Genomic DNA, 22,658 nt, shown 5'->3' with positions numbered 1-22,658 from the left:
GCAACTGGGTCCAGCTCCTGCAGGGTATCCTAAAGCAGCACCTCATCTGTATGACAGGACAGTGATGGCTATATGAGAAGTATATCGGGAGAAGAAAGGAAATGTTCAAATTGGCAGCAGTAAAGGTCATGTGATAGATGTCATGTTAGATCAGTACTTTTCACGCCATATGTATGTCACCCCTAGTGAAGCTGATTGGTTACTATGGGCAACCAGTGCCGTAATAGATCCTTTGGTGCCCTGTGCCAAAAAGAGCAGTGGTGCCCCCCCCCACCCACCATTTTTCAAATAAGGACATAAGACGAAACACCCCAAAAAAGGGCCATGGTCCCAGGGAAGAGATAGGGGAGGCCAGGAGATGCTGGGGATAAAAGAAGAGGAAGTTACAAGTGAGAGTGATAATAAACAGAAAATTGACAGGCTTGAACAGCTCCCCCTTCCCTGCGGTGCCCTGTGCCATGGCACAGGTCGCACTACCCCATACTTGCCGACATTCCTGGGCAGCTTTCCGGGAGCAGCAGGAGGGGATCTGCTGCTCTCCTCTTCGGGGGCGGGGCTAGATGATAGATGGCATTAGGCCCTGCCCCCTTTACAGTAACCCGCGATTCGCGGGTCCGTGAGGAGGGGCGGGGCTAAATGACACGATTTACATCATTTAGTCCCGCCCCTTCCCTACGGACCCGAAAATTTCAGGTACAATCTCCCCATCCTGCCCACTTCACTCGGAAGTGGGCGGGATGCGGGAGATATGCCTACTCTTCCAGGTTGGGGGGGGTTGCCCGAAAAATCGTGAGCCTTCCACGATTCCCGGGAGAGTAGGCATGTATGCACTACCCTAGTTACGGCCCTGTGTGCAACTTCTGCACTCTTTAGATTGTTGGATGCATCTTCAGAGAGTATGAACTCTGAAGTCCATATCTGTTTAACTTTATGATGAGTTTATGCACATTAGAGCGAATGTATGAACATTGCATTTGGATGCAAAATATGCACTGAGCACAAGCAACCAATCAGCAATGAGCTAACAGTGGTCAGCATTGCTTCCTCAAATTGCAGGGGTCATGGGTTCAATTCCCACCAATGTACCTGTTTTTATTCAGCTTGGATCTTTACAATTTTTTTTTTTTTACTACTGGCTGAGTATAATGTCCCTTTTCATAATCACATTGTAAGACTCAAAAAATAATTTTTTAAACATTTTTTTTAATCTAAAAGCGCTGTTACATTGTGTGCCTGCTGCTGACGAGAAGGGTCTGGTCACTGACATGTTGTTTTTATCTTTCTTCTTATGTTGTTTTTGATATCTATTGATTTCTTTCTCACCTATTTGTGTCTGTCGCTGTTCTCAGGCTGGTGTTAATAGAAATGTAATTTCTGGGTATAGCTGTTAGCTCAGCCATAGATTGTGTATGTGGCTGGGAGGAGTGAGACGGACTCGCTGTAGGAGAGACCTCTGCCTGTCGCACTTTCTGGAAAATTTCCTTTTCTTTGCGTATAAGCCAGAAAAGCAAGTAAGTGCACTACCGAAAAATTTAGGGCACAATAGTTGCGCCCAACATAGGAATGCCGTACATTCTGGATTTTCTGGGATTGTACCGCTTTTTTGGGGCTTCCGTCCCACATCTGTGTTCGGGACGCACAAATGTCCCGGTTTACAGAGAGGGCACTAAAGGGCGGAGAGTCATGGTTCCTGTGCGGCCTGGTAGCGTGCAGGTGGTTCCCGGCAGCCGACCACATAGTTACAGTATGACGTCCATGGCAGCCTACTGTCTTTTTCTTCCCGCCAGCCGCGCGGGCAATCTGCATTTCAGCGTTGGTCTAGACGGATCCATTCTTTCACAGGTTAACATTTAACATATTCACCTACTTTTGCAGAAAAGAAGTATCGGGGCCATTAATTACAAAGGTAACACAGGAGAGATCATAGATATTTCCTGCTTACCTTTTCAGTACCGATCTGACCTCATGCATTTTTTATTTTAATTTTCACCTATTTCTATCCTTTTTTTGTTTCTCCCAAACTCACCTGCCACAGGCAGGTCTACTTTTTGGGGGCGGGTTTGCCGTTATTTTCCAGTCAGTTTTTTACTTCTATTTGCCATCGGACTTGAACGGAAAGGAGAAAACTGACAACAACGTTGGGTTTCAATTGAAGTTGAAACCTGATGGTAATAAATAGCGAATTTTTTTTTAGACAGTAACATGTAATCTATGCCTTAAATCCTCACATTATGACCTAATACCTGCAGCCATATTTTCACAAACACAATCACATATTCCTCCCAGAAGATTGCACACACACCTCCTGAAACAATCTGCGCTGCTGTGAGCAGTCTGATGATCCAAAGCAGGTTTACATAGGAAAAGGTCCCGGACTGCACACCGTGAAAATATATATATATATATATATATATAACAGGTTTATCCCTACCCGTTTCACAATGGGTGTGTTATGTCACAATGTTGACATAACAATATTGACATGGTCCTACTGTCAACATCGACCATGTCAACATTCGTTGTGTAGATACTGATGAAATGTTGACATGTTAGAATGTTGACATATCATACCGTGGTGGCCCAGCAGTGACTTACCTGGTTCCCATGGCTCCAGAGGCATCTTCTGAGTCCCAGGGGTCATGTGAGTGTGACTTCTGGCTCAGATATCTGACGGAGTGGCGGTCCCGGTGAGTATACTCGCCCTAACCCTCCCCTAATGCCTAAATCTAATATCCCCCCCCCCCCCGTAGCCTAGCTTCCCCCTAGTGCCTAACCTTAACTTCCACATGGGTTTGTTGTAAAAGATAGACAAGAATGAGATAGACAATGCATAGATAGACAACAGGTGTTAGACTGGCAATAGGTCGACAGGGACAAAAGGTGGACACAGTAGAGGTCGACATGGATGAAGGTCAACTGGTACATAAGGTCGACACAAGAATGGTCGATACATAATGTTTTTTTCTAACCCTAATCTTTACCCTAACCTTCCCCTTGGTGCCTAACCCTCCCTTCTGGTGCTTTACCCTAACCGTCGGGGTAAGTGCCTAATCCTAACTGTCCATTCTAGTGCCTAACCCTAAGCCTCCAGGAAAGTGCCTAACCCTCACCCTAAAACGGGATGCGGTCAAAATCCAGACAGAGGAGATTCCGGTGGTCAGTATGCCGGCGCCAGAATCCCGACACCTGTCAGCATCCCGAAGGTAAGTAGCGGGGTTGAGGGTTAGGGATAGGCACTAGGGGGAGGGTTATACACTAAGGGGGGAGGGTTAAGTTTAGGGTGCAGGAAGGGGGAGGTTAGGTTTAGGCACTAGGGGGGGGGATAGGTTAAGTACCAAACAGGGAGGGGTAGGGTAGGGAGAGAGGGAGGTTAGGATACTGACCGACAAAGTGTCGGTATTCTAACCCTGTCGGTATGCTGGCGTCGGGATTTTGACCGTCGGGATTCCGAATGCCCGCATCCTGTACCCATCCCCCCTAAAACAGTAAAATAAACGTGTCAACAATTTTTGTGTCAACATTTTGACGCTGTCAACCTTTTGCACCTGTTGACCTTCATCCATGTCAGCCTTTTCTGTGTCAACCTTTCGTCCCTGTGGACCTATTGCCTGTCTAACATCTGTTGTCTAACTAGACATCGTCAGCCTTTTTACTGTCTATCTATTGACTGGAACCCCTTCCCCCTAGTGCCTAACCCTAACATTTCCCCCTAGTGCCTAACTCTCCTATTCTGTAGCCTAATTCTAATGTCGACATTCTGACAATGTCGACACTTAAACAGTGTCACCCTTATAATGGTCAAAATTGTGGTGTAGACATTGTTAATGTCAATTAAGGACTACTTCCCTTCAAAACTGGGGACAGAAAGAATCAGGAGATTGAGAATGATAACACAATGGTGCTCAGATCTGTGTCAAAAACACATGAATTATTAATAGATGTGAACGGAATCCTACTCTCAGCTATACCTTCTATTGGCAACACCGGGTGCTGTAGGCAGATCACATCTCCATAATGAGATGGTCACAATACAGCACTCATGCCTACTCTTCCTTCATGTCTGGGAGCCTCCCAAATTCCCGCGAGTTCTGCTGGAAGGGAACGGGCATTCCGCCGACTACTCTCGCAAAGTGACCAGGGATGAGGTTTCATGGCGCTGCTTGCCGCAAATAGCATCATGTCACCTCCCCCCCCAGCTGTGCTGTGACACGAATTGCAGCATTTTGCAGCAGGGGACAGGCCATGACGACCTAAATAGCATTATCGCCCTAAATGGATGTAGCTTCCAGTATCACCCAGAGTGGGTGGTAAAAAGTGCCGGTAAGAATGTGATACAGTCCTTTTGCTTCTCCAAAAATTGTAGTGTACAGAATACACAGATATTGTAACAAAGTAAAAACAATTATTGAGTACTACATAGACAAAACAGAACAAGAGAAAGTGTACTGTGCATATGTTCATATATACAGAATAAACTGACACTGAGGGACAGGTTCATTTAGCTGCCGGCGGAAAGGCAGGACTTCCAACCAATTTTGGCAGGATAGTTCTTCTTTTCGAGCACTGTCCCCGTCACCCCACCCGTGGGCCATAGAGTCCAGATGGGGGGGGTGGAGGTCTCACCTGCTGCTCTGCATTGTAGAAAAGCGGTGACTGGGTGCCGTGCAGCATTTAAACAGTTAAGATAGTTGCCAGTGTGATGTGAACAGGAGCGGTCATGGCCACAACATGACGTGCAATGCCCCTTTTTCGTGCACACATTTTAGTCGCAATGACCCGAGACCACCAACCCAAACGTTGGGTGGTATGAGAAAGGCTTCCGACTGCTTTGTGCGTTTCGACACGGAAGCGCGTTATAAATAATGGAGCAAGACAGGAGATGGGGGGAGGTGGTGTTGGAAGCATTTTTGGTGGTGATCCCCATAATTTAGTTACCCAGGGGCCCCCACACGTCTTAATCCAGCCCAGACTAGAGTAGTGGCACTATGATTTTGTTTTTTAAATTATTCAGAATAATGGAGCGTACACATGGTCAGATTTGTCAGACTTGTCAGATTTGTCAGATGAACGATTGAACGATTTTACCAAAGTTTTGAACGATTGAACGATTTTTGACTGCATTAAAATGAATGGAATCGTCCAAGTCTGACTGCAAACCCATCAGATGTCAGATATCGTTATCTGACAAACGGGAACGCGCATCGTTGATCGTCCATCGTTCAGGCATGTCAGATATGAACGATTTTCCTTCAGATATGAACGACTGAACGATTTTTAAATCGTTATCGTTCATATCTGAAGGAAAAATCTGATCGTGTGTATGCACCATAAGAATAGATTTTGTGACATCTGGGGGTAAATTTACTAAAGTGAGAGTTTTTAGAAGTGAGTTTTAGAAGAGATGTTGCCCATAGCAACCAATCAGATTCTACTTAACATTTAACTAGCACCTTCTAGAAGATAATAGCTAGAATCTGATTGGTTGCTATAGGCAACATCACTTCTAAAACTCACTTCTAAAAACTCTCACTTTAGTAAATTTACCTCCTAGTGTGTGGAACGGCAAAAGTGGCAGTGTGCAGTGTTGTTTGTGTATATAGAGTATGAGAAAATATACTGAGAGCTACGTTCAGCGTTAATATATTTTTTTATTTTAAAATCTCAAGAAGGTGCATTTACATAAACACAAACTAAAACATTGCACCCTGCTGACCAGATTGGCATGAAATATGGTACTTTCTTACTTTTCCTAAAAATAATGACAGTAAGACAGCACCCTTGTTACGCTCAGCAGGCTGCAATATGTTAAGTAATGATTCAGTGATGTAGAGTCATTGTCAGTTCTGTCTCCCTACTTCGATATACTGTAGTTTATATTGGTAGTTTGTAGCTGATGGGATGGAGAGATGCATCTAAATTATTTTAGAGTATTCTGTTATTAGCTGGAGATGTCAGCTGGATATTTGGCTGTTTTTAGTAGGAGTAATGCTTGTTCCCCTCTGCAGTAATGTATTAGCATATTCATGTTCCTTAATAAGCTCCAACACAAATTTCAGACATGTCTATGTGGCGTGATTCACTACCGATCGCAACTGCGATTGCAATAGCGATTACGCACGTAGTCCAACTGCGATAGTATTCATTTCAATCACTATGCCGCCGGAGCATAACATAAGGACGTCCACTTGCCTTACACACATCTGGAATGTTTAGCAAGACTGCAAAATCATCGATACAATGGAGTACCATCATAGCCTCACGCACACCGGCACAAGCTCTGACCTTACTCAGAAATCGCTAACTTCATCGCACGCTATGAGGCCTCAAGCTGCGTACGGCATCGCAGTGGATAATTTATGCACGCCCCTGCAACAGCATTGAAACGCACTGTCCCGCCTGCGTTTCCCTGACCATCCCCCCCGTCACCTCCCACAAACGGCACTCCCTGTCAATCACTCTGCAATGGGTCTGCGTAGCCACTGCGATCGCAGTCCCGATCGCAGTGGCTGGTTCATGCAAACGCACTGCGTTGCATACGCAACAATCGGCTGATCGCATGCTTAATCACAGTTGCGATCGGCAATGATTCAGGCCAATAGACCATACTTGCCTACTTTTGAAAAAGCATTTCAGGGAGATTGTGAAAGCAACAGCTATGAGCGCGGTGGTAAAGTGGGCGTGTCCTGCTACATCTGAGAGGCGTGTCATAAACCTGACTTGCATCCAAATGTAAATTAGCCGCAAAGCAGTTAGTAAGATCTACTTGTTGATGAAAACACACTTGAAAATACATGTAGCCATAGGGATCATTGTGCCCTGTAACCAATGCAAGGAAATGATACTAATGATCCCATTTGAATGTTTAGATCTCTGTTTTTTTGTATATAACAACTTCATAATGTGAGTAAGGTGCAATGAGGGAGATTGCTAGACTCCTCAGGGAGTCAGGGAGATTGCTACTATTTCAGGGAGTCTCGCTGACAATCAGGGAGAGTTGGCAAGTATGCTTTAAGTTGGGTACACACTGATCAATTGATCGGCCAATATACCTGCTGCCCGTCGGCCAGTGTGCACCCGCGATATGTCGGTGAACGTCGTCCTTCACCGTCATATCGCATTGGCTATGCTGCACAGCCGATGGACAGATATGTCTGCAGACATATCTGTCCATCGGCAAGTGTGTTACTGACACAACCGCAACCACGGGGAGGGGGGCGGGACATGCCCCCGACACGCCCCTCGGCCGCCGGGACCCGCAGCCAGACACAGATGATGGCCGTTCAGTGTGTATGAACCACCATCATCTGCAGATATATCTGTATAGTGTGTACCCACCAATAGACTCCTCACAGATAACAAGATGAAACTTTATCACCTCCTTTTACTATACAATGAGAAGGATTATTAAAATAAGAAAAAAAAAAAGTTTTAATGAGTATATTGTCCCAAATAAACTTTGAATTATATGTAATTGCCTTGAATTGTCTGGATTCTGCAAAAACCAGGATGGGAACGTGGATATATATTATCTAAAAACAAATCTCGACTCTGAAATTCAGGTTTATTATAATGTCATTTTTAAATAAGACCATATTATTGCTTTGAAGTTTAAAATTCAGTATTTACCCAACTGACCCTCAAACTGAAAATAACGTTTGTCCTCACATCGTTGTATAATTTGTCCTTAAGTTGAACAAATTAGAAGCATTATTATTTACAGGTCTGTTTATAAAAGGCAGTAAACGCTGGGGAAAGCATTCATTTTCATAACTCCATAAATAACTATTCGAAAGTGCAGAGAAATCACAGTTTGTGCTGCCTTTTGGCAATGGGGGCTGTGCATGTCCACAATTTGAGATGTGAGTGTCTGTGTGCCAAGCTGACCGTGTCTGCCAGCCATACATTTTTTCCTATCAGAGAGATTTTGAAAAGGAGCCTAGCTAAGAAAAATAACTCAGGTGCATGCTTAAAAAGTACAGCGCAGAACTTTTTAAACTGGAAAAAAAAATAAAAAATTGTAGCGTTGATTACTTTATTTTGGGGCTGCTCCCATCCTGCTTGCCCTTCCCCTAAAAACACCCCCACAATGCTGCTCTCACCCGTCACTTGTACACATGATAATGAAGGGGGACTTGTCATTGGGGCACATCTCCCAACTGTGCTGGACACTGTAAAAAAGTCATTATCGAATAAAGATTTTTCTTTTAAATTGTTACTGTGTGGCCTACTTCTGTGGATCCAACCCCGCGGGAACTGATCCAGTAAAAGCCTGTGTGGAGGAGACATAGGAGGGTGGGGTGTCGGACGGCGAGGGCATTTTTCTGTTAGAGTGTGCGGTGTGAGCGGCATTCGGGTAAATTTAGGTAAATGATTGGCCACAGGGATGGGCCAATCAGGGCTCATCAGAGCGGACAAATCACAGATCTTGCTGATGAGAGGGAACAGAAAAGAGGAGTAGAAGAGATGCCAGCGGAAGATGGCGCCTCCGGCCAGAAGATGCCGGGGTCAAGCTGAGAAGAATCCAAATTGTCAGAGGAGGTAGCAGGAAAGGCTAAAAGAGCTTGACCTGAGCAAGTTGGTGCCCTAGGCAAGATTTTAACTGGTCCCCCTTTAAATTGCAGCCAGTCCCATCAATTATGTAACACAAGTTTATATCAGCATCACTTTGTATTATACATGTATTACTAGTCTACACTCCAAGAACAAATGGACAAATGGGTAAGGTAACATAGGGAAGCTAAGTGCCCACAGTGGGCTCATATGCTGCTAAGCTTACAGTAGTTCCTACAGGCACGTCTGCTTCCCTGCGCCGGTCGCACCTCAGATTGGCAGCGAGTTTGACCTTTCGTTGAGCTGGAATTAAAGTGTCTCAGCCGCGGAGATCAGAGCACTGCCATTTCCAAGCTGCCTCAGCACCGTTTAATGAACAGTTGTGAAAACTTTGAAGATGAGATTTGTTGCTAAGAGATTTAATTACTATGTGCGAGGATAATACAAGGTGAGGGACGGTTCTTTGTGTGGATTTATGTAACTTGTTTATCTGACGCATTTCCAGGTCGAGGTCTTTTAAATGCAAGGATTTGTTAGGTAACGTTTCCTTTACTTTAATCAGTGTTTGAAAACCTAGTTTTATTGTCTGTCCCCCAGAAATACATTTGGAATACAGGACTTCATTCAGAGTCGGTCGAAGCGGCCGCACGGTCGTACGCAGCCGATGTTCGCTAAACTGCGCATGCGTACAGTTCGCAATGCGCGTGCGTAAACTAGCGGCTACGATCACAAATTTCTTTCTCCTTGAACTTGGCCAGGTCGGTAGTTTGAGTGACAGATTGCGGCGTTTGTGGGTGGTAACAGGGGAAGGTGCTTGAAAACGGGGGGTGTGGAGATCCGAATGCAGGTGTGCCTCATTATGCGAACAGCGTTTTCAGGGAGTGCATAATTAACAAAGTAGCGTCATGGCTCACGTGACAGGGGAGGTTTTACACTGACATGATCGTAGAGCTTAAGAGAGGGTAAGGTCAACCTTTAGCTCTACGACCAGTTCCGATGGTATACGATGCTCGCGATTAATCCTTATGTAGATGACGTGACATGCGTACGAGATGTGGGCGTATTTTTAGCGATCCGACCGCATCCACCCCTTGGTCGGCCAGCTAACAATCCGACCTTAGGGACGCAACATGCGTGTGCATCATTTGCATATCCGGCCCCTTTTTCTATACGACTGTGCGGCCGCTTCGACCGACTCTGAAGTCCACAGTGTAATGTACGGGTGTGTTTCGGTTTCTCAGGTAGTACAAAAAAATAAACCCTGTTTACAAGACTGATTGAAATATAGTGTAAGTCACAGGCTTAACATGTTTTGTTATTTCCCCCCAATTAATTATTTAATAAAAGTAGAACTCCAGTTATGATGCACACGAGAGTCCTATTTATCTGCAGATTTTTCTTCGGGCTGATGCATGCGTATGCAGTGCGAGTGCACGAGCCGGCCACTGACGGGGGGGTGGTTGGCCAAACGCAGGCATGCCAGTGCGTTTGAACGCTGTTGCATGGGCGTGCATAATTATACAATGCGATGCCTTGCGCACCCCTGAGTACTCAGGGCCTGAATCTGGATCGTAATTGCAAAGCTGCACGCAGGCTATAGATATATGATGTATGCACGTAGGCTATAGATATATGATGTATGCACGCAGGCTTTAGATATATGATATATATGCACGCAGGCTATAGATATATGATGTATACACGCAGGCTATAGATATATGATGTATACACGCAGGCTATAGATATATGATGTATACACGCAGGCTATAGATATATGATGTATGTACACAGGCTATAGATATATGATGTATGCACGCAGGCTATAGATATATGATGTATGCACGCAGGCTATAGATATATGATGTATGCACGTAGGCTATAGATATATGATGTATGCATGCAGGCTATAGATATATGATGTATGCACACAGGTTATAGATATATGATGTATGCACGCAGGCTATAGATATATGATGTATGCACACAGGTTATAGATATATGATGTATGCACACAGGCTATAGATATATGATGTATGCACGCAGGCTATAGATATATGATGTATGCACACAGGCTATAGATATATGATGTATGCACGTAGGCTATAGATATATGATGTATGCACACAGGCTATAGATATATGATGTATGCACGTAGGCTATAGATATATGATGTATACACGCAGGCTATAGATGTATGATGTATACACGCAGGCAATAGATATATGATGTATGCACGCAGGCTATAGATATATGATGTATGCACGCAGGCTATAGATATATGATGTATGCACGTAGGCTATAGATATATGATGTATGCATGCAGGCTATAGATATATGATGTATGCACACAGGCTATAGATATATGATGTATGCACGTAGGCTATAGATATATGATGTATGCACGCAGGCTTTAGATATATGATATATATGCACGCAGGCTATAGATATATGATGTATGCACGTAGGCTATAGATATATGATGTATACACGCAGGCTATAGATGTATGATGTATACACGCAGGCTATAGATATATGATGTGTGCACGCAGGCTATAGATATATGATGTATGTACACAGGCTATAGATATATGATGTATGCACGCAGGCTATAGATATATGATGTATGCACACAGGCTATAGATATATGATGTATGCACGCAGGCTTTAGATATATGATATATATGCACGTAGGCTATAGATATATGATGTATGCACGTAGGCTATAGATATATGATGTATGCACGTAGGCTATAGATATATGATGTATGCACGCAGGCTATAGATATATGATGTATGCACGCAGGCTATAGATATATGATGTATGCACACAGGCTATAGATATATGATGTATGCACGCAGGCTATAGATATATGATGTATGCACACAGGCTATAGATATATGATGTATGCACGTAGGCTATAGATATATGATGTATGCACACAGGCTATAGATATATGATGTATGCACGCAGGCTATAGATATATGATGTATACACGCAGGCTATAGATGTATGATGTATACACGCAGGCAATAGATATATGATGTATGCACGCAGGCTATAGATATATGATGTATGCACGCAGGCTATAGATATATGATGTATGCACGTAGGCTATAGATATATGATGTATGCACACAGGCTATAGATATATGATGTATGCACGTAGGCTATAGATATATGATGTATGCACGCAGGCTTTAGATATATGATATATATGCACGCAGGCTATAGATATATGATGTATGCACGTAGGCTATAGATATATGATGTATACACGCAGGCTATAGATGTATGATGTATACACGCAGGCTATAGATATATGATGTGTGCACGCAGGCTATAGATATATGATGTATGTACACAGGCTATAGATATATGATGTATGCACGCAGGCTATAGATATATGATGTATACACGCAGGCTATAGATGTATGATGTATACACGCAGGCTATAGATATATGATGTATGCACGCAGGCTATAGATATATGATGTATGCACGTAGGCTATAGATTATATGATGTATGCACGTAGGCTATAGATATATGATGTATGCACGCAGGCCATAGATATATGATGTATGCATGCAGGCTTTAGATATATGATATATATGCACGCAGGCTATAGATATATGATGTATGCACGTAGGCTATAGATATATGATGTATACACGCGGGCTATAGATGTATGATGTATACACGCAGGCTATAGATATATGATGTATGCACGCAGGCTATAGATATATGATGTATGCACGCAGGCTATAGATATATGATGTATGCACGCAGGCTATAGATATATGATGTATACACGCAGGCTATAGATATATGATGTAGACACGCAGGCTATAGATATATGATGTATACACGCAGGCTATAGATATATGATATATGCACGCAGGCTATAGATATATGATGTATGCACGCAGGCTATAGATATATGATGTATGCACGCAGGCTTTAGATATATGATATATATGCACGCAGGCTATAGATATATGATGTATGCACGCAGGCTATAGATATATGATGTATGCACGCAGGCAGCTTTGCAATTGCGACCCTTGCAGATATAGTAATGCAGCAGGAGGCATCACTTGTCCAACGCATCACATTGTCCAACGCAGCATCGAATAATCTGTATAACATCAGCCGGCTTCTGTGACCCATGGGGTCCCGCAGCTGGCCGCCGCAGTTTAGAGGAAGAGGCCAGGAAATCTCTGTCAGCTGACGGAGATCCTGGCTACTTCCCTCCCCCACAACGGCGGCGACACGCCACCGTTTCGGGAACCAGAGGGCATCGCCGCCCTCTCCCCACCCACTGACAGTCTGCGAGGCAGTCGGCAGGACCCATTCTGAACACTCGCACACTCTAACCACATATGGTGATCCCTCGGGATAAAAAATAAATGTATCTAAAACCGAATCACTTTCTCTGCGCCTCCAACCCTAGGCCCTGTATCTCCTGCACCTAAATTATAAATTTTTCTTTGCGCACCTCCAGCATTAAGTACCTAGGGGTTTTCATTACTAACCATTATGAGTCTCTCTACTCTGCAAATTACCCCACCCCCACACTCAAATTTATAAAGCTGGATCTTCGGTGACAGAAATGAATTATCTCCCGGATTGCAGGAGGATTGTGGTTCTGAAATTTAAACTACCTCAATTGCTCTGCCTTTCCCAAACCCTTCCTGTCAAAATACCAAGGCCTACTGTACCTTCTTCCGTAATATTTATATTATACTCGCCTGCCTTTGTTGTCTCTTCCCCGGGAGATGCCCGGGGAGGAGAGGCAGGTGGGTTGTGACAGGGGCGGGGCCTGATGGGTTGTGTCATTAAGCCCCACCCCCTTCCTGTTAAATTACAGATATTGGCGCTAATTTAATTAGGGGCGTGGCTAAATGACGCAATTCATGGATAATCGCATCATTACACCCCGCCCACTACACGGGGACCAGCGATCGCTGCGGAAATTCTCCCCGTTCTGCCCACTTCACTAGAAAGTGGTCAGAATGCGGGAGAAGTGCCTACCCTTCTGGGGGTGCGAGGGGTTACCCGAAAAATCGGGAGCCTCCCGCGAAATTCCGGGAGGGTAGGCATGTATGATTTATATATGTGTTGGTATCAGTGACGTGGGGTGAGGTTAATGGCTGGGGAGGCACTGGCTAGTATCAGAGCCAGAGTTACACATACATATATGAACCCGATGGTTCATGTGGGCATTATACAAAGGTGCAGCAGTATAGTGTTGGAATTTGGGGAGTTTTGATCAGGGATGTGCGGAAAAGGTAGACAGGGGAGGCAGTGCCTCACCTGCTATACACTTTTTACTCCAGAGTTTTGACTATAAAAATTATTAGAATAATACAAAGAGGAGATTTATAATATTTTCTTTACATTTTTTAATATCATTTTTATAGTCAAAACTCTGGAGACGTAAACCTTCAACTTAACCATGAGTGCAGTAGGTTATTGGTGTATTTGACTGGAATGTGGGGGAAGGAAGCCGGATTGCAGGGGTTCGAGGAGAGAGTGGAGGAAAAGTTGGTCATACAGAAACTCAAGTAGTTTGAAAACAAAAGGGAGGAGAGAAATTAGGCAGTAGTTGGAGAGAAAGGACGGCTCAAGGGGCGGTGTTTTGAGGATAAGAGTGATCAGTGCATGTTTGGTGATGGAAGGGAAAGTGCCAGTGGAGAGGAATAGAATGAAGAGCTGAGCTACTACAAAAGTTTGCGTTGGAGTTTCACTTTTAAAAAATGGTTAATATTAAACATGTTTAAAATGGAAAATGTATCAATTTAAGTGCAAATGTGTTTGAGCTGGCCTGGACATGTCCACAGCATGGGATCAATCACGTGTGAACTGCCTCATACATGGTTCATGCCTTCTTGCCTTGTTCTATTTTAGATCAATTTTATTTAAAATAATCTAAAATTTTATACATTTCTGTGACTCTTTGTGTTCATTTGACAGACCAATAGCAGCCGGTTTGTGCATTTTTACCTGTTAATTTTCGATAGGTATCAGAGAAGTGGGGTAAAAAGGAGAAGGGAAAGAGATAAACAACAAGATGCGGAAAGTGTATCGATGACTTCCGAGCCTCCCCTGTCATACTCCTGAGATTTGATATAAAAATGATTATAATAATACAAAGAAGATATTTAGAACTTATAAACATCTTCTTTGGTTATTGTAATCATTTTTATAGGTAACACTCACCAGCTTTGTGGAGCTCCCTGGAACTGCAGGGAGATGAGGCAGCAACAGCTCAGCCTCGCTTCTGTATAGTCAGACACTTCTTACGGAGCTGGGGGTGGGGCCACAGCACGGGAAGTAAGCTGCACAGAAATAGAGCTAATAGAGGCATGCCTCAGAGTATGGGGGGGACATGCCTTGAGCACTGATGGACACCTTGGATGTGTCATGTGACCAGGAAGTACATAGCAGTGTTTATAGATCGCAGCTCAGTCAGCAACAGCAAGAGAAGACACAGTGATGCAGCTAGGAGAATCAATGGACACTGAGGCTTAGTGTAGTGAGGGCAGAGTTACAGTGAGTAATGGGTGAGGCAGGCTCCCAACACTCAGACCCTTCTCCATGTGTGCCACCCCAGCCTTTGACCTCACTGCACGTCACTGCTTTACTACACTTTTACTTTAGACATGTCTCATCAGGAGTACCTACATGTTTGTCATTTGATGTGTGTCTGAAACATACCTCCCAACTGTCCTGCATTCAGCAGGAGAGTCCCGTTTTTATGGGACTGTCCCGCTCTCCCACCCGCAGGCCGCAGTGTCCCACGGTGGGGGGATGTTGGGGGAAGCATACACGCTGCTCTGCATAGCCGAGCAGCGTGTATGCAGAGCGAGAATAGATGCTGTGCGCTTGCGCACACCATCTATTCACAGCACGGAGGGAAGCCCGGGGGCAGCCCAGCATCTCGGAGATGCTGGGCACGCCCCATAGTGATGAAAATGGGACGTGCCGCTTGGCCACGCCCCTTTACGTATAGGCCACACCCCCTTTTCGGGAGCACACGCGCCAGAGGCGCGTGGATGTCCCGGGTGGTAATGATGAAATGTTGGGAGGTATAATGAAATGTAAATTTATTATGTCTGTTATTGCAGCATCTGTTTTGTAAGACAAAAAAAACCACGGAAATTATACTTGTTCCCCCGTGCGTTATATATAGTCCCAAAACTCCTCTGTGATTCTAATATCCTTATATACCTCAGTAGGGGGCACATTATCATATATATACTTATTATATCATTATTATTATATAGTAATTATTGTCTGTTGTATGCAGCCATTCTGTCCGTCAGTATTGTTTATTTTCCACATGCTGCAGCGTGATTGTCTAATTATCATTGATTCATTGTCTCTGGCTGAAGCTGATGGCAGCTTACTATATGTCTTTTCCCTTTCCAATATTTATTGCTTTTCCCTTGCTTCTATGTCATTCTCCGCTTCCATCTGTGCTCGGCTCGTTTCCCTGCTCATGTATTCTTGCACGTTACTTATGTCACTGGCAGCTGCTGCTAAGTTGGGAAACGTGCACCCTATCCAATGCATCGGCCTCTCTGCACGTTCCTGGAATGCGGGCTGGCATGTTGTCTGTGGTGCAATTACTTTGTATTAATAATGTGGCATCAGCAGACCTAATAGGCTTGTGCTTGGCTCCCCCGTTGTGCTGCTGTTTCACCTGCTCTGACTGCTAATGTATCACTGCGGAATCATGCTGCTTATTACGTTTCTTCACAGCTGCAATTATGACAGATGCACAGATATAATATATGGGGATGTAGTTCATTGACCGGCGGCCGGCCAGCGGAATCCTGACTAGAGATGTGCGGGCTCGGTGTTATTTGCTTCTTATCGCCACAGTTATCGCAAGTTCGGATTAGTTATGATTTCTCTTATTGGCTATCCTAAACACGTGACAGCCGGATAGCCAATATGATGCCGTTTTTCAGATCCGAATATATCCGAGTAAAACCGAATCGCACATCTCTAATCCCGGTGTCGAAAGCCCCGACTCTGGATTAAAGATAGGCGCCGAAATCCATCTTTAGCCCAATGCCGAAATCCCGATAGCCGCCCTCCTGAACGAAGGTAAGCGTGGCATGTTAGCTGTCAGCCGCGGGTGGAGGGTTAAGGTTGGAGAAACCTGTGGGAAAGATTAGGGTCAGGCACCCCCCCGGGAGGCTTAGTGTTGAGCTAGAGGAAGGGGGGGTTAAGGCTAGGCACCATCAGGAGGAGGGTTAGGTTGAGGGTGCTGGAAGGGAGTTAGATTTAGGCACCATGGGGGGGAGTTTAGGGTTAGACACCACCGGGGGGTGTTTAGGGCTAGGCACCACTAAGGGAGGGTTGGGGGAGTTTAGGGAATTTACCACCCTTGTCATGATCTTCATCCATTGGGATGCCACTGTCGGGATTTGAACCTATTCACCCACCGGTATTTCATACCCAATATATGTATTTGCCTCTCATCTTTACTCCCATACTGTATCCAATAAAATAATTAATTATTTGGTTTTTGACCTGATAATTATTATTTCTTATCTTTGCTATTTGTGGCAATAAGAAATTTAGGGGCTTTATATCAAACCTTGGAGAGAGATAGTACATAGACCCCACAGCCTGTAAAATGACGGTTAACAGCTGATCGGTTAGTACTTTATCTCTCTCCACTTTACCTCTTTCATACTTGCCAACTCTCACTGATTTGTCAGGCTCCCTGAAATAGTAGTAATCTCCCTGGCTCCCTGAAGAGCCTAGCAATCTCCCTGATTGCACTTTACCCCCATTATGTAGCTGTTATATTTAAAGAAAAAAAAAACAGAGATATATACAGTACATTCAAATGGGATCATTAGTATCATTTCCCTGCATTGGTTATAAGGCACAATGATCCCTATGTGAAATCTGTGTGTGTGAAAGCATGCATAGAGGGAATCGGTATTTTATGACGGCAGCCGCCGGATCAAATACCGACAGCGGAACCCAGATGGACCTAATTCTAGTCTGGGACGGGTAACTAACCTTTATCTCTCTCCAAGGTTTGATACAGCTCCCCCTTAGTACTGCAGCATGTATCATTCAACACATACAGGGAAAGGGGCTCTGATAGGAGCCTGTTCCTGTGATGTGTAAAATAAAGGGATCGCATTAGCGATCACTTTACTTTTAGTTGCACTTTTAAGTGGTTTTCACCAATGGCCAGTATGTACTAAGGTTTGCGATGACCATTCTGCCAGTCACCGCAACCTTACTAATCGCATATGTACTAACATATGTGATTAGTATCTCAAAGGGCAGCTCTTGCGATAAGAGCTGCCCTTTGCGAAGCAGCCGACGCTGGGTGACGGGGTCTTCCTGCTACTCACATGTGCAGGAAGCCCCGGGCTCCTCCTCCCTGCACATGGAAGAAGATTAGGAGGAGGCGGAGGACCCAGGAGGAGTGCGGGCCGGCGACCATGGACAGCAGTTGAGTGGGGGCTAGCACTGGGCGACGGTGGGGCGGCGAGGCGGCAGGGCGAACCGTCGGGAGCAGGGTGTGGTAAGAAGCCCATAGGCTTCTATAGGGTAACGCCAGGTTTTTCTGGCGTTACCCTCTGCACCAATAAAAGTGCGGCCGGGCCTTAGTACATATGGAAATGCGATGAAAACCCTGAAAACAGGGTTTTTACCGGATTTTTCCTTTAGTACATCCTGGCCAATGAGTTTACATATTCTTAACCGATTCTGTTAGGAGTGTTGTGAATATACAATAAAAAAATTGCACCCTGTTCCTGTGCTATTTTACTTACAGAACAGGTACAAGGGACATGTGACTGCCTTGTGTCACTTAAATTACCAGTCAGGATGGAGATGCGTTACCTCCCACGCCATAGTTTTCTGGTATTTACAGGATGTACAGTACTGTATATGGTGGTATGGCCATAAGAATGTATTACTTACCTTGTTCCCAGTGATTTATAGTGCTATATTTTCCTAAATGTGGGCAGTCTTCTCTTTCTAAGGGGTCTATTCATAAAGCAGAGAAAAGCTCTGTATTTCCGGTAAACAGGGGTTTTCTCTGCTTAGTGCTATTCACAGAGCGGATTACCGTGGAGAAGTTCATTACTCCTCCAGCGGCACCCCCTCTCCATGTATGAATCATGTCACCATACTTTGGTATGATTAATGCAATCATAGAAGAAGGGAGAGCTCAGCCTTTCATTCCTCTGCAGTGTACAGATTACACCATCTCAGGATGCCAAACAAAAAGAGCAGGGAAGTTGCATACTTCCCTGCTCTCTGCCGGGCATTCATTGCTGGCTCCGCCCCGTGTTACCCAGCGTCCATTGCAGCAGGTCTGACGTGACCTGCTGCTCTCAGACATCGGCGCATGTGCAGTGGGAAGCAGACACATCGGGCTCCCGATATGTTTGTCTACTGACTGCTTCCCTGGATCGCGGAGGGGCCAGTTACCGCAGGAAGACACCGGACAGTAAAGTATTCCATGATTGGTACTAAACATCACTATATATCTGTTATGAATCCGTGGGTAGATTCACTGTGTAAGAATGGTATAAGTAATCAGAAAAGAGGAACACAAAGGAACTGAAGAAGACTGGGTAGGAAAGTAGCCTAAAGGCCTGCAGTAGTCAGAAAGGTCTGGTAATAACAAGGTAGGAATTGCAGACCTGAGCGCTGATGTGTGCAAGGTTGGAGCTGTGAAAAAAACAATAATTGTAGCCTTGAGGCTGATGTGTACTTGGCTGAGGTGTGGCCTTGTGGCCGAGTTGCAGCCTTGAGGGCTAAAATGTACTTGGCTGGGATGCGGCCTTGAGGCCGAGTTGCAGCCTTGAGGGCTGAAGTGTACTTGGCTGGGATGTAGTCTTGTGGCCAAGTTGCAGCCTTGAGGGCTGATGTGTACTTGGCTGGAATCCGGCCTTATGGCCAAGTTGCAGCCTTGAGGGCTGATGTGTACTTGGCTGGGATGCGGCCTTGTTGCCAAGTTGCAGCCTTGAGTGCTGATTTGGACTTTGCTAGGATGCAGCCTTGTGGCCAAGTTGCAGCCTTGAGGGCCACTTAGACGCAGCAGTGCAGCTGAGACTGCTGCGAGGTAGATAACACAAAGTCCACGCAGACAACACAGTACATCTGAGGCTGTAAAGATACACGCTGGACAGGAGGTACTGGAACATACCACGAGAATGATCTCCACAGACAGAAACGGAAGACACGTGCTGAACGATATCAGCAGAGGTGAAAAGGAGAGGGATCCAATCAGAACAGGGCGGAGATGACAGAATTGCCATGTAGGAGGATCTCACGGAGTAGCAGCCTGGCGTCCTGGTCTCTTAGCAACGGGCCTGAGAGAGCCGCCTGGAGCTCTGTTGTCAAACAAGAAGCAGCGGCGGCTTGTGACAAAATCGCATCGATGTGATGCAATATATAGTGATATTTTTTAGTGGCCAGTTCATGTTTTTCATGAATATACCCCTAAGTCCCGGCCATAAATCCAACTTTGGTGCAAAGTGAATATATGTTAGATGGATTAGAAATAGAAGGCGGTTGTTATGTGCCAAAGCAGCAATGATTTCATTGAAGAATACCAGAGGTGGTCAAGGCGGATTCCTAATGACTGGTAATCAATATGCAGACATAAATAGCAGATAAGGCAATACGCAAACATAGCAGAAACTGGATAACACACTGCTATGCTGTAAATTGTAGGCATTACGGTGATTAACACAGTATGGCAGGAAGTCTCTTGCACAGATGTTGAATTCACGGTATGACTGCTAGGCAGATAAAGGCAGCCATAATACAGTTCATAAATTAAGGGCTGAAACCCAACTGGGTATGTACAAAAGTCATTGAGCAAATTTAAAGAGTGGATGTGACTGAGGCAGGCACAAGACCCCTGAGTGCGAACCAGAAGGAACACTGGCATTGCTTAGAAGTTCGATAAGTAGCCGCTGTAGGTAAGGTTACCTGTGGATGCAGAAAAGGAGTGGAAGTACGAACACTAAGTCAAGTAGTTAGAGTCAGAATCCACAATATTCAAACCCAGTAGGCAGAGCCAGAAGTCACCTAAATCCAAAGTAGTAGTCACTGAAATCCAAAGCCAGTAGTTAGAGCCAAAGGTCACCAAAAAGTAGTCAAAGCGGGAAGTCACAAGAAGTAGAAGTCTCCAGGAACCAAGTGGGTAGAGTTGGAAACGCTATGACCAGCAGCTGATAGCAGGAAAGGTGGGAACCGCCAGAGTACTTTAGAAGTAAAGAACAAGTGACCACGAAGAATAAAAAAAATGAAATAATAGCATATGGTCACAAACAGCTGAAATAAATGGGGAAAAAGATGATAAGTTCAAACCAATTTAATAAAAAGATTAAAAAAGTTTATTTTTTTATATTTCTTTTCCTTCCCATCCTAGTACTTCAAACCCATGTGGTCAAAGCTTCTGCATGAAATCACTTTTCCAAAGCATATTGTACCAATGTGTTTGGTCAAAAAGCTGCTTGTCCAATTTACATACATGCCTCTCCCTGTGTGCCTATAAGCTATGGTGATCACTGAACATACTTAGGGCTCTATTTACAACAATCCGCATATTGAATGTAGATTGTAGTGTGATATTATCGACTGAAATCGCATTGCGAATTCAGGAAATATCAGGGATTCACTACAAATCCCTTGCAGGGACAGAGCTTGCGGTAAAGCTCTGTCCCTGCGAATCCCCTCCGCACACTAGTCACTGTATTTTCGCAAAAAATACAGTGACAAAGTGCCCGCACATGTGCCGACCGCCCCCCCCCCCCCGGCGCTAAGCCCCCCCCTCGCGACCCCCCCTCTCCCTTAATTACACTTACCTGCATGATCCGGGCCTCCGGTGATGTCTTCCATGCCTCCAATCAGGTGATCTCCCATACTGCACTGATGACCGGGGGCCGAAGTGCACTATGGGAGACCAGCTGACCGGAGGAGAGACATCACTGGAGCCCCGATCACCGGTCCCTGGAGTCAGGTAAGTAAAAAAAAAATTTGACAATTTTTTTTTTTACACTAATCAGCTTGGGGTCTGTTTACACTGGGACCGACTCCCGGCTTTGCTCTCCCCGTTAGAGCAGAGTAGGAGGCCTGTAACCGGGGGAGACGTTATTATCACAGGGCTTTCCCCGATATTTTGTTACAATTTATTTTTAGTAACTTTGGCCAGATCACATTTCCCATTACAATTATGGGAAATGCGATCTGATTACTAAAAATAAGTGATACTAGGGGTTGGAGTAGAATTTTACGAATTCTACTCCAATTGCCCTGTTATAACTATAGGTGACACTAAAATAATGTGAAAAGGGTGTGACAACACCCTTTTTCACTTTATTTTAGTAAAAATAATGTTAATAAATAGAACTCTTAGACTTTTCCATAGAAATCTAAACCATGTGAAGACAGGAACCCATTGGACTCCATTAGCCTTGTCAGCCAATGACCAAAAACATAAAGGGTCTGAATTAGAGTCGCACATAGAGCAGCTGCGGTTTTTAGTACTGTGCATCTGTACAAGTTCTCCCGAGGCACATTTATGCTTCTGTGATGGTCTATGGCTATTCAGATTTGCACAGCAGCTAGCCGGATCCGCACTTGCGGCTAATTGGGTTTGACTGTCTGGGCATTCGCACCCAGGATAAGTGTGCGGCGTTCGTGGAAACAGGATTGTGGGCTATTCATAGGTGGTCGTAGCCAGAGATCCAGTGATTTACGATGGATCTGTGGCATCCTGATAATGGTGGTGGTGAGCTTGTAATGGTGGCCGCTGCTCTCATAAGTGGATGTATAGGGAAGTTGTGGCCACATAGAGGGAGCTGACTCTGAATACAGGCAGAGATCCACCTCCATTATCAGGCCCAGAGTGATCATGGTCACTGCATTTTGAGACGCGAATGACTAAAAACCAGAAAGCCATCTGTGGCGGTCGGCAGATTTTTGGACCAGTTTGGTCAATTCTAATTCCAGCAAAATCTCTGCCTGTGTGAACATCTTTATACTGTATATCTCACTGATAGCCAGGGCTGGATCAAGGTCTGTGGGGGCCCCTGGGCAACAAAC

Source organism: Taudactylus pleione, unplaced genomic scaffold (genome assembly GCF_031769625.1).
Source record: "Taudactylus pleione unplaced genomic scaffold, aTauple2 ptg001750l, whole genome shotgun sequence".
In the NCBI taxonomy this organism is placed as follows: Eukaryota; Metazoa; Chordata; class Amphibia; order Anura; family Myobatrachidae; genus Taudactylus; species Taudactylus pleione.
Note: the sequence above shows the minus strand (reverse complement) of the source record.